Source organism: Micromys minutus, assembly GCF_963924665.1.
Source record: "Micromys minutus genome assembly, chromosome: 11".
NCBI classification, from domain to species: domain Eukaryota; kingdom Metazoa; phylum Chordata; class Mammalia; order Rodentia; family Muridae; genus Micromys; species Micromys minutus.
In genome coordinates this window covers 24522376-24535711 of record NC_137980.1, presented here as the reverse complement: position 1 = coordinate 24535711, position 13336 = coordinate 24522376, and the positions used below count along the sequence as shown (strand labels likewise).

General features: G+C 46.2%; 1 protein-coding gene across 1 annotated transcript in view; it reads right to left on the bottom strand.

Moving 5' to 3' along the window:
* The window catches only part of TGFBR3 (transforming growth factor beta receptor 3), a gene marked incomplete at its 3' end in the record, with an annotated part of 149268 nt that overhangs the window by 68595 nt on the left and 67337 nt on the right, over positions 1-13336 (bottom strand). The window lies entirely within an intron of this gene.

The following is a 13336-nucleotide window of genomic DNA, read 5'->3' as shown; positions in this document are numbered from 1 at the left end:
TCTTGTCCACCCCTGGGGTGGCCTCACGCATTAGCAGAAAACTGCCTGACCCAAACTGGGGAAATCTGGTAAACTAACAACACTTAGAGTTTCTGAATGGTACAGGGAGTAGTTCGCAGTCCTATAGACAAGTGTACTTATACAGTCTATACAGCATGAATATAGACTCTTGCCCTGTGACCACAAGGGGCCTCTCTCAGGATTACACGCAAAATCCTCAGCCCACATCTCTGCTGGAAGCATACAAGCTGGTTCATTACTCAGAGCCAAGATAAAGAAGAAATCTTTATGAGTACCGTAAGTATGAGTCATAAAAAATAGGAAACACATGTAGGCTGTATGCACAGTCATGGTACCAAGCCAGGAAACGTGTTTGAGAAACATACATAAGAACACGTGGCAAAACTGGACTCGAAATCGCCCTTGTATGTTGCTCCAGAAACTTGCCTAAAAAGCTCACGGGCAAGTGGTGGGTTCGTTTATCACTTTGGGCTCTAACACACACAAGTCACTTCCCCCATAAGAAAACAAGTTGGCCTTTTTAAAATGCAAATAGGAGGAAAGCTGAATCAATAAAATGTAGCTTGGAGCAGGCTTTGAAAGATTTTACGATTTGGCAAATTTGAAAAGCTTCCAGTTAAAACACTGAGAATTAGATCTTTAACAGCATTAAAAATGAACAAGACTATTCAGAAAAATCCTCGTTCACAATGGCGCTCTTGCCATTTAGAGCCTCGCTATCCTAACATCCAGTGGGGAAGGTCAGTGGACTCTTCAAGCCTGTGAAAGCAGGAAATATAAACAAACAGCAACTCGTGCACTAAACAGGAAAGGACAGGCTCTGAGGCTTCTCCAGGACACTGACCCCAACAGGTTCACGGTTTGAACATTTGAGATCTGCGGCTCCAGAGTTGTGGAATCTTTAGGAGGAGGGGCCAAGCTGCAGCCCAGAAGCGGAGCATCAGGGGATGGGCTATAAGGTTGCACATTGAACTTAGGCACCCAACACAAAAGCCAGAAGCAGCTCCCACCATCATGGTTTCCCTTGCCCACAGGCTAGACTTCTTAGCTATTATCCCCAAGAGGCATCACTCAGGATTTTTGTCACAACAACAAGAAGAGTAACTATAGCTGTCATGATTGCTCAGTGATTAGTAAAGCTTCATCCGGAAGTCCGGCAAGTGGAGAAACCGACTCCCACATTGTTCTCCTACCTCCTCCTCCCTCACACCCCCCATACACACACTTTTTTTTTTAAGGGAATTAAAATACTGCCTAAGAGAAGAAGTCAACCCGAAGGCCTCACACAGGAGCACAGGCCTCCTGACAACCTGTCCCCCTTACTCTGCTTTGTCTGCACCTTCAGAAACACCTGGATCCCCAAGACAACACTCTTGCCACACAGAAATATAGAAATAGCCTGGGAGGCGTAACAGGAAAGAGAATTATAAAGTATTGTTTTGGACTTAGTGAAGTATTAATCTTGCATAAGGCTTTAATAAAGTCACTGCTCTGTTAAAACTCATAATAAGCAAGACAGCTCAACTTGAACTTCACCAAAAAAAAAAAAAAAAAAAAAAAAAAACAAACTGCCAACCATTAAAATGCCCATGGGAATGAATGTATCTAAGGCACTGGACACCCCTCCCCCACTCTGCCTTTCATTTCTCAGCCCTCAGCTGGGTCTTTGCTCCTCTCCCCAAAAGTACCTGTGTGTGTGTGCTCGCATAACTTATGTGAAGCGCTGCGCTTAATTCAAAGGCTCATCTCTTAAGATACTGATCACTTAAACCAACACACGGGAATTGAATACAGACCCTGTGGCAGGCCCAAGGCTAGGCAAATGAAACCCACAAAGGCTATGTACACACATGTCCACAAATAGAAATTAAATGTTAATGTACACAATGGGATGTTTGGGCTCCGGGGAAGCGGCTACGCAGTGCTCTCAGATGTACAAACAGCTCCTCTAGTCTCTCTCACCAAAGGGGGCTGAAGCTACCTGCAAAGACGACCTGGCCTTCCCTTCTTCAACCCCATCCTTCACCTCCAATAGATGGAAATGTCCTAGATTCGGCCGAAGGGCTGTCACATTTGGACGAACAATGTCTTTCCAGCAGCAGCGTCACTGTGATGCTAGCGGGAGGGACTCGCCCAGGTACTGAGGGCTAGAGGCATTTCAATACAGCTTGTAGTATCACTGTCTACAGTGAATCCTTATAGAAGCCAGCTTTATTTCTGTAAAAATGAGCCCTAGTATCCAAGCCCTTCAGACAGAACCAAGTAGGAAGGACAACTTGAATTACCCTGAGGTCTAGCTGCAGCTCCCTGCGAAGCTGGAACAAAAAGCCAGGGCACATGAGTGGAGTGATGGTCAGACTCACTGTCTTCCGAAGAGTCAGACTCCTGTGTCTTTAAGACCAGACCCTCATAAATGGCTTGCTTCTGCTGGACACCATGCTCTAAATAAACAGACTCTTCTGGCCGACACACAACTTCCTGTAGGGTTCTGGTGGGTAAAGCTTGAAGACACTGCCAAATCCAACTTCTGAGCTGCCTTAGAAAACAAGCTACAAAGACTGGAGTCCAGAGTAAACACAGGAAAGAGCCACATTAAACAAGGAACAAATTACTCTATAGGCAGGGATATTTTAAGTAGTCACCAAGCAAGAAAACAAAACTTAAAAACAAACCAAGTTTTTAGTTATCTAAGAAGACACAGTAGAGTAAAACATATTCTCTCTCTCTATTGGAGGGATCAAGATTAATTAAGTTCAGTAATGTTAAGAACTGGCTGGGAGTCCCTACCTCCACCACAGGGACAAATCATCCTACATGGCCCAACTTCAAACCGGGTTCAGATCAAATGAGTTACCCAAGGGAGAAGCATGGAGTAAGACAAAAAACTATTTATAGCCTCTGCCCAGCTGAGGGAAAGACTAACTAGTTTACTAGCAGATGATTGAACCATGAAGAGGAAAGAAGAATGTAACGAGGATTTAGAACTGGGCTTCAGAAAAACTGAAACAGAAACCCACAGACCTTAGCGTGAATGGGGAGATGAATGAAATGAAGTTTAATTAGGGGAAGATATTCGAGAATAGTAATACAAGACTGAGCACATGGGTACCCGGCTAACGTCCACTGATCGCATCATAGAACCAGCAAGCAAACCCAGCAAGCGTGCACTGTGGGATGTAGTGGCTTAAAAAGCATGCGTGGAACTTGCAAATGCTGTCCTCTTGCCATGCTGCAAGAGTCCCGAGACCTGGTTCCCATTCTTAGGATGTCCACCTACTAGCTGGGAGCACGGGGTTAATATATACGGTTCGGAAGTACCGAATGTGAGAAGGCCTGTAGAGAAGGCTCGGTGGCTGAGAGCACCCACTGCTCTTGAGATAACCTACATATCAGGTTACAACCCCTGTAACTCCAATATCAAAGGATCCAGAGTCCTCACCTGGTACCTGAACTCATGTACATATCCACATGTGTGCACACGCATGTACGCATGTACGCACATGCTCACACACACACATAATTAAAAATAAATCTTTTAAAAATTTTATCGACCAATGGATTCAGCAGTTGAGTCAAGACTCAGGCTCTGCCCAGTGCCTGTTTATATTTTTAAATAAACAATCTAATTATGTTGGCTAGCCCGGTCCTAAACTCCTGGGTTCCAGTGACTTCCTATCTTCACGGACTGGGACTACAGGTACATGCCACTAAGCATGGGGAAGACCTTAAATTTGAGTTCTCAGGTATCCCTAAGGATATCTGGAGTTTCACAAAACATACACATTGATCCATGGAACTATGTCCTAAACCTTATGTATGGGGCCATTCCAATCTCATCTCCCGCTTTCGAGCCCCATTCCAACCCCACTATTATTCCAATCTTCTATCCCAGGGTCGGCAAGCTATTGCTACAAAAGGCCAAACAGTAAATTCTTAAGGCCTCAAAAGCCACACGGGCCTGTTCCACAATATTCAACTCTGGCATCACAAGAACAAGAAAACAGCCACAGACAACATATCAACAAATGAGTATGAGTGTGTCCTAATAAAACTTTATTTACCAAAAGAGACACAGACTGATTAAAGGATGAGCAAATGTGTTATATCCATACAGTAGAATGCTATTCAGGAATAAGAAGTAGCATCCATATTAAAGACATACATGAGTCTCAAGTGCAGATACACATTAAAACATGCACAAGCCTCTCTCAAGTGCTTTATGCTAAGTGGAGGAAGCCAGCCACAAAAATTATGTTACATGATTCCATTTACATGAGTGCCCAGAAAAAACATAAGGGAACAGGTCAGTGGAGAACACAAAAATCGGACAGTGGCCTGAGTTTTCCTTGAGGAATAATGAAAGTGTGGAATTAGATTATAGGGGTGTATTTGGTATTTGTAACTAAATACTTAGCAAAAAGCAACTTAATGAAGAGCGTTTCGACTGGCTCACGGTTTGAGGGCACTGTCCTTAATGGTGGGGTAGGTTTGGCGTGGGAACCCTGCAGCGGCTGACAGAATGGGATCCACAGTTGGGGAATGAATGTACCCAGCTCCTATTCCCCTTTCCATTCATCCTAGGACTGCAGCCCCTGGAATGGACAGGGCCACTCAGGTTTATGTGACACTTGGCACTCAGTTAACCTAGTCTGTGTCATCACCCATGGACATGCCCAGAGACTCATGTTGTTGGTGATGCTAGATCCCGTCAAACTGACAAGCACAATCAATAGATCCAACTGCTTGTTTGTATACTCTATGAATGTACCAAAAGCCACCGACTCGTTAATTGTAGACAGGTGAAGCGTATGTAGACAGGTGGTCTCTCGATAGAGTTATTTAAAAGCAAATAAAGCAACAAGAAGGATTTGGTTTGAAGGCGACAGTCTATAGCCACAGCGCACACAACAAAGATCTGTGGTTTCTGATTTTCTCTCTGGGATACATCCTCATCCTCTGCCAGACAACATCTGCTGACGTCTGAGCCTTCTACAAGACACACTGTCTTTTAGACTCTTCCTCTCATCTCCAGCTAGAACGACCACTCTCACGGTGCGTTTCTGCAAAGTTCCGCTAATGTCTTACGGTTGCTTTATTTATCGTGTTGGATTAAATTTATCCTTTAGCCTCATGCGACTAGGCTCTTAGTAAAGTAACTCAAGCAATGGGTCTGTGAATAAGCAAACAGATGGGTGATGAGGACATTGTTTATGGGAGGTTGGATTTATGAAGGAGTTGCCAAGCAAGATGGTAGCAATGAGGGCCTGAGAGTGAAGATAACTGTCCCAGGAGACAGACTGAGGTGGCTACGTGGTAAGGAGAGAGAAACGGAAAACCCAGAGCCACTGCCGAGAAAACAGGTAAAAGTTATCGATGGACCAAATGCAGGGTTTGTAGGGATGGGTAGATGTATGATGGTCCAGATTTTAGATAGTATGGTGATGATGGTGCCAGGAAGCTGGCCTTGGAAATCAGCCCTGGGGTAGGGTTTAGGAAGGCTCCTAAATTCCATTTTAGCTGGAGAGATGGCTCAGTGGTTAAGAGCACTAATGGTTCTTCCAGGGGTCCTGAGTCCCAGCAAACACATGGAGGCTCACAACTATCTATAATGTGATCAGATGCCTTCTTCTGGTGTGTCTGAAGACAGTGATGGTATATTCATATAAATTCCATTTCAGAGACTTTTTTAAAGTAATGTTATTTGGTAATTGACAGACATCCACGCCAGCCCAAAGTGCGAAGAGTATCTTTCGATCAAGGCCCACCATCATCTTCATTTCCCAGGATGGAAGTCTGGTTTAGAGAAGTGAGCCCACATCAGGAGCCCACACTGGGGAAGTGCTGGATCAGAGACCCATTCACTGATTGCCACCAGACCTCACTGCTTTGCCCTCTGGTCTGGCCCATCCCCAGTCCCGGGAGATCATGAGTGGGTCAGACAGCAACATACATGACATGCAGAGGCGCAGAACAGAAATCAGTCAGTGGGGTGTGGGTGGGGTGAGGGTTGAAGATGTCCTGATATTCACTCAGTCAGGAGTTCAGAAAGGAGAGGGGAGAGGGGGCATGAGGAATGAAACAGCCTAGAGGCGAAGGGGTCAAGTTCACATTAAGTCCTCTTCAAAGTGGGGAACGAAAAGGTCGAAGAGGTGTGTCTGATTTATACAGACATATTTCAGAATCCCAGTCGAGGGAAGGGTGGAAGGTGGCATGACGAATATCGCTATGGAATGTGAGTTCTTGAACAAAAACTGTTAGTAGTAAATTTCCCTTTATTATCAAACAAAATGTCAAGACAGCAGATAAGGGGGATAACTGGGTACTGGGTGTATACACACTGGGCATCTGCACACATTGGGCACACACACTGGGCATCTGCACACACTCAGCACACACACACACAGAGCATGTGCCCAGCTGTCATAGCCAGAGGTTAAGACCAATTGATAGATTTTCTCTGTGCATTATTCTATGGCTTTTATATGCTCTTAGAAATGCTAAGAGGGAAAACAAATCACTTTTTCAAATGTGGCAGACACTCATGTAGAAACATCCTAACATGAGGCCAGGAAATTTTAAGAGTCAAAGGCAAAGCAGCAACAGCACAGACCAAGGCTAACCTAACAGGAAAATCAAACCTAACCTCCAGGAAGATCAAACACCACACTGGTTGGGAAATACCATTGCTGGACAGATGTAAAAGGGGTCAAGGACAGTCTCTTTCCCACCCCGAGGAGGACAAGGCAGTAAGTAGAGGCTTGTTTGTTTGGGTTTCTTTTCCAATCCACCAGTTTCCAGGCAGTTTAGAACATAGCCTAGTACTACCTCTTACTGCGGCAGCAGAGCCCATGCTGGGGCAGGGTCTAAGCTTTGTTAGGCAAGTTTACGCCGTGCGGACAGTCCTTTGGTAGATGACAGGCTTTAAACTATGAAACTAGCCCAAGACCTGGCATGAATGCTGCAACTTCTTCAGTCTGTGTCCTGAATTGTTTACCAAGACTGGTGTTGACTCAAACCTCTGGTTTTAGCATTCAGAACTCCAAGGTTGGCTTCAGAGAGTTCTTCGCTGACAGCTGTAGTTTCAGATTACCCATCTTGCCCCAACTTGTGAGAAAGCACCCTGGACTTCAGCAGATAGTTTCAGCTCCACTTGTGCTATCTCCATTACGATATCCCTGACCAGCTGTGCCCCCGTCCTGTTCCTCTACCGACGCCTGGCCTGACATCATCACACTGACCAGTGGTCATCATCTCAACGGCACTGTGTGTCTTCAAGAGAGCAGATGACACTTCTCCAGTGATGCAAATGTCGTATCCAGTTATGTTCTTTGGTCCCCCTTGTCAGAGACTTTGAAGGGAAGGAAATCATTCTACTATATAACACAGGACTTGAGGTGGGGGAGTAAAAGTGGGCGGAGAGAAATTGGGGAAGTTTAATAACCCTGACTAGTGATACCATGATGAATGTTGAAGTAAGCCTTCCTGCTTCCCAGGACTGACTCCCATGCTGACCCTCCCGTGTCAAACAGCAGGCAGTGCCTATGTATGGATGGGCTTGTTTAGAAACTGAATGTGAAGGCCAGCAAAATGGCTCAGCAGCAGGCAGAGACATTTGCAGTCAAGCCTGTCGACCTGAGTTAGATCCTAGAATCTACATGGTGGAAGGAAAGAACAGACATCCCCCAGTTGTCCCCATTACGTCCACACACACTCAACATGGCATAGATGGGAGTACACCCATACCCCAGAACATTGGTCTGTCTGTCTGTCTGTCTGTCTGTCTGTCTATCTACCTACCTACCTACCTATCATCTATCTGTCTATCTACCATCTATCTACCTATCTATAAACTCTTCTAAAAAGAAAGGAGGAGAGAAGATAGCTCACTGATAAGGGCCATGTCTATCATTTATGAGGCCCCGAGTTTGGTCCCCAGCACCAAAATAAACACACACATTAAGTTTTCCTTCCTTCTTTCTTTTTTTTAAAGAAAAAAAAAAAACAAACTTTCATCAGTGTCTATGTCTGTGTGTGAGACATTGACTTCTACAGTTGCTTAATGAAAACTTTATGTAAGCTGTATACAAGACATTACAAATGCAAATAACCCCTCAGGGTTGAGGGTTCGTTTCCTTCTGTATACACATAGGACTCATATTGGGAAAACATCCATGACAAACAGCAGAACAAACATGACTCCCGTAGGGAAGAATGTAGCTAGTTCTGTGGTGGTCTGGTCTGTGTGTTCCAAACATCCAACCTTGAAGTGGCATACCTGTCCTTTTGGGCAAGACACACATGCTCTCCTGCTTCTCTGAGTATTGCGGTGGCTGACTTTCAAGGGGTAAAGGAAGAAAAGAAAGAAGTTGTTCCCATGTTAACATCACAGAAATAGAAGGAAAGATTAGTACATGTGCGAATATGGAGGGAAAAGACACCCAGGCAGCAGGTGGGGTTGGCTACCCAGCAGATGCCAGATCAAGTGAGGTTCTTTCCCATAAGTGGGAGGCTCTTAATTTGCCAGCTCCCCCTACAGAGCTAAGGCAGGTGTCACCAGCTCTCAGGTGGCATGGGGTGACTTTTATGACAACCACAGAAAGCTTCTCAGGGTGGTTGTCTGAAAACAAGCTCCTTGGCAGGGGTGTTTCATGTGAGCCCAGCAATAGCTCCAGCGGTTGAGAGCCCCGTGTTTTATCATTGCTGGCATTTGCTATGCTAATCCTCAACCACATGAAGAAGATGCCCTGCCACACTGAGACCAACTGCAATACTATAGTGAAGCCCTGAGGGAATTAAAACAATAACAATACCAACCCAAGAACAGAAACCTCCTATGACAAGCTGACACACAAACCCAGACCTTCCCTGGGAGAGCCACCTCCCTTAATTAACTGACAGAGCTCCCTTGGCCTGGAATAAAGTAAGAGCTCAAAGTAAGAGAGGCCATCTCAAAGTGGGGCCAGGGCTAGAGCACTCTCAGACCCTCCTCAGTGGGAGAGAGCCCACTCACCCACTGGTTGCATGGCCTCCCAAAGCCCAGACATGCCCTTCAGGCTGCTGAGGGCCACCCGAGTCTCTGTGAGTGCCTGGCAGAGGGATGGCCCACCATGACCTGTGTCGTCAGAGCTGCTATCTGGGGAAAAGGAAGATGTTCAAAGAGCATCAAACACTTCAGGTTGTTCCCTTCCTTCTTTCTCCTGTTCTGGTCCTCCCTGCCCTCAAGAAAAGCCAAGGAAGGGGCACGTATAAAGACAGAACAGCTTGGAGCCACATGTGTGACTAACAAAACCACCTGGTACACCAGCCAAGGAGCTGGGATCCGAGGGCCAGGGCCAATTGTGGCAAAACCTGCACAGCAAAAACACGTGGTCTTCCCTTGCACACAGACCCAGATGGCCGACAAAGTGCCCTCTTCTGTCCACACCGCTGTTGTGCCTTGTCGTTGGGAGCTCACCCCAAGTCCTCTCTCCGAATGAGGCAGAGAAACAAACATATCAAATTAGGAAGGCTCTCTGACAGGTGGGGTTATTAAACCCCGTCCCTTCCCCACAGCCTCGAAGCCTCCTCACTCCAGTCCCGAAGCCGGACACTGGCACACCCATTGACAGTACTCACGGGCTGAGTTAGTGAGTCTGTCCACCACATACACCGAATGTGGTAGTACATGTGTGTAATCACAGCACTACAGGGCATCGAAGGAATTCAGCCCCTATCTCTACCCCCACCTCCAAAAGAACAGTCTCTCCTTCAACTCAGAACAAATGTCAGTGTCCATGTCTTCTGTGTGTGCAGGAAGCCGACCCCTGGCATGTGGGAGGAGGAAAGGCATACCACCACAGGAAACAGACCACAGGGGAAAAGTGGGAAGACAGGAAACAAACTTTCTCCATTCCACAGTCTGAGGAAAGTGCTCCTCGGTAACAAGCTTGGGTGGGTGCTGTGACCCTCTCCGAGTCAGGCACTGCCTGGAGGCACTGAACCTCAGGGCTCACAGAACAGACACAAGCAGGGAGGTTTGCTCCAGTCAATAGGCACTAGGAGCAGCTGGGGACAGACAATCAGGAGCAATGAAGAGGCTAATTTGGGCCAGCAGGATGGCTCAGAGGCAGAAATGCTTGCAGCCCCAAGTCCGAACCCTTGTGAAGATGGAAGGAGAGAGCTGACTCCCCAGTTATCTCTTGCCTTCCATGAACGTGACTCTTGGTCCCTCACCCCACCCCCACCCATTCCACTTATAGACGATGATGTGGTGATGATGATAATGTCTTTTAATTAAAGCAAAGAAAGCAGTAAATAAATAACTAATCTACTGTCTCAGGGCCTTTGGCCTCTTCTGCCCTTCCCTGCACTCAGAGGTCTTCATCCAGTTTCCTGCTCAGTTTCCAGGCTATTTCCCAAAGCCGATGATTACAAATGGGAGATATGGTCCCAGATGAAAACAACCCTAATTCTAGATGTAGCTTCCCCAGTCTCATGGCAGCAGACAGGGGGTGGGAAAGCAATGCCATGAGACAGGACATCCCAACAGGCTGCAGCAAGCCATTACCCCCAGGCGTGTACTGTTTACCCAACCCCGGGCAGAACCCTTTCCTCAGATCCTGTCAAGCTGCCAGTGACCACGTCCAGGCACAAAGACTCTTGCCTTGCCTTCTGCCAAGGTCAATGAGAAACCTCCCTCAGATGAAGCTCGGTAAGGGTGCCTGGGAGGTAGAGCTTGGTCTATTAGAGGAAGGGATGGTCTAACATGGCTCCGGTGCTGGTCCTGAATCCCTAAAGGCTAAGGGCAAATAGGGCTGGTACACAATTCCCTCATACTCACGGATATCCAGGCGTGCTCAGATGGGTATGGGGCAGTATGGTAGCTCTGGCTGGTCTGTGAGCAAAGGCATTCTTTTTTCTTTTTCTTCTCTCTCTCTCTCTCTCTCTCTCTCTCTCTCTCTCTCTCTCTCTCTCTCTCTCTAATTTTGGAAAATACTTGCCTTACGTTTGGTAAAGACTTTACAAAGTCTTTAGCCCTGGCCTGTCTACAAACAAACATATCTGCTGTTACGATTAGCACACAGCCCACGCAATGTCATAGCTACAAAAACCAAGTCATCCAGTGAGAGTAACAAAAAGAAGAGAGTTTAGGTTGAAAGTTGAAGTAGTTTTGGACCTTAAAAAAAAAAAAAAAAAAAAAAGATGGGGGTGAAATTGGCCAAAGCTGACTTTACGAGCTAGCTAGACACTGCCAAGTCAAAGGACTTAAAAAAAAAAAAAATAGATACAATCATGTACCATGGAATTTAAATTATAACTCAGCAGTTTTATTGGAGTTGCAGGGCTGTGTAAGAATCACAATATAGTTTTGGAATATTTTTATCCTCCATCCCTGAGGCCCCCACTACCCACTGTAGTTAACCCCTTCTTCCTTCTTTCCTATCCAGCCCTAAGCACGCGATTGCCTAACTTTCTGCCTCTCTGTGCGCACCCCATATTCTTCATTCCAGTGAAATTATACAATGCATGGCTATGTGACTTTCCCAATTACTTAGCATAGTATTTTAAATTTCATCTCTACTGCGGGATATTTCTGCAACTGTGCCTTTTAAATTGTCTGATAGACCACATCCACTCACCAGATGATGGCCATGCAAGATATTCTGGGCTTTTGGTAGGGACTTCAGTTGTCATTCTGAGTGGAACTGCTACCTCCTGGACTGGGTGACCTATCTCAAGACTGTTAGCACAAGGGCCGGGGTGTGTCTCCAGCCATCTGTGAACTTAGACACTCATCAGCCAATCAGCAAATGCCTCCCTCCGCCACCTGGTGTTGTCTGCAACACTTCTGTGCACATGTAAAAGACTCCGAGGTCTACTACACAACAGCTCTGGAGAGCTAGACAGAGTATCCAAAGATGAAAACCCTAGCATCGCGCTTGCAGGCAGTCTTTGAATGACAGCAACTGATCCCTAAAGGTCTCCAAGGAAGACAATAATGCGTGGTGTTGGGCCCGCCCTGCAGAAGCCCTCTCACGGAACCCCAACAGGCCCCTAGCTAAACCACACACCCCTGTGCTGCCCTGTTCTGGGAGGCCCCTCCCTGAAGTCTTTTTCTTGTGCTGTGCAGGTCTCATCGGATCCATTCTGAGTCCACATGATTTAACGGTGATTAATATGATTTAAAGATTCTCGGTTGCTGCCTTCCCTCCCCGGTTCCTCTGAGAGAACCATATATAAAGTGAGGGACTGCGGTGCTGAGGAATTGCTGAGTCAGCAGTGCCTCACAGGGGCTGTATTTCCTCCCCTCCTCCTTTCTCTCCCGCCACAAACTCTCCCAGTCCGTCCAGAATTAAAGACACATTACTGGGATAAGGAAATCTGACCTGAAGAATGTGTTGCAGCCACAGGGGCAGGCCACCAAGAGAACTGACAATAATTTCCGATGGATCTGGAAAGGTTCAATGCCCTGATGTTGAAATGAACTAACACCGCACACTTTCATCAGATTAAAGCCAGGTCTCTTGTGCTTCCCCTGTGTACCCCAAAATACACAGGTGGCTGTGGGAATTCACTTTTCTAACCAAGAGAAAGCTGAAAGATAAATCCATTTTTTTTTTCAGTAATTTTTCCCAACTCCACCACAATTGGGAATTACTGTGGATGCTTTCTCCTTAGAGTGATAATCCCTCCCCCATAACACTGCTGATATAAACCAAAAGAGAAAAGAAAAAAAAAAGACACAAACAAACAAACACAAAACCAACCAAACAAACAAAACAGAAAGAAGACAAGTCTGTTATTTCGTGGGAAAAACCTATCCTCTTCAAAGCTACATGGTGGACCACTAATGCCCCATCTAAGCCACTGTTTAGTCATGGGGAGAAATGGGTCATTTACCTCTGAAACTCATGTCCTCACACCTCCTCCTAACCTGTACACTGAACATGACGGGGGACCTGGAGCAGCGCCACACTCTTTCTGAATGGTGGAGCCCAGTGAAAACTGAATGAGCATGAAACGGTCCAATTAGCTTCTCTGCCAAGACTTCTCCACCACCGCCAAGACTGCCATTTTGGAGAAGATGCTGTAACTCAGTAAGGAACTACCCTCGGGGTACTGACCTTTGTTCTAGAATTTTCCCTGATTCATCTTTCAGGAGCAATACTGTTCTTAAGACTCAACAAGGCAAGAGGAAAGAAGGGATGTGTGTAAGGATGAAAAGACGATTTAAAATCTTAGAAAAAGGGGGGCCCACGAGTTGGGCAGGAAGAAGTGCTTTCTATATGAGGCTGACAGCGTGAGTTCTGACTCCCAGAATCCAACAAGATGTCTC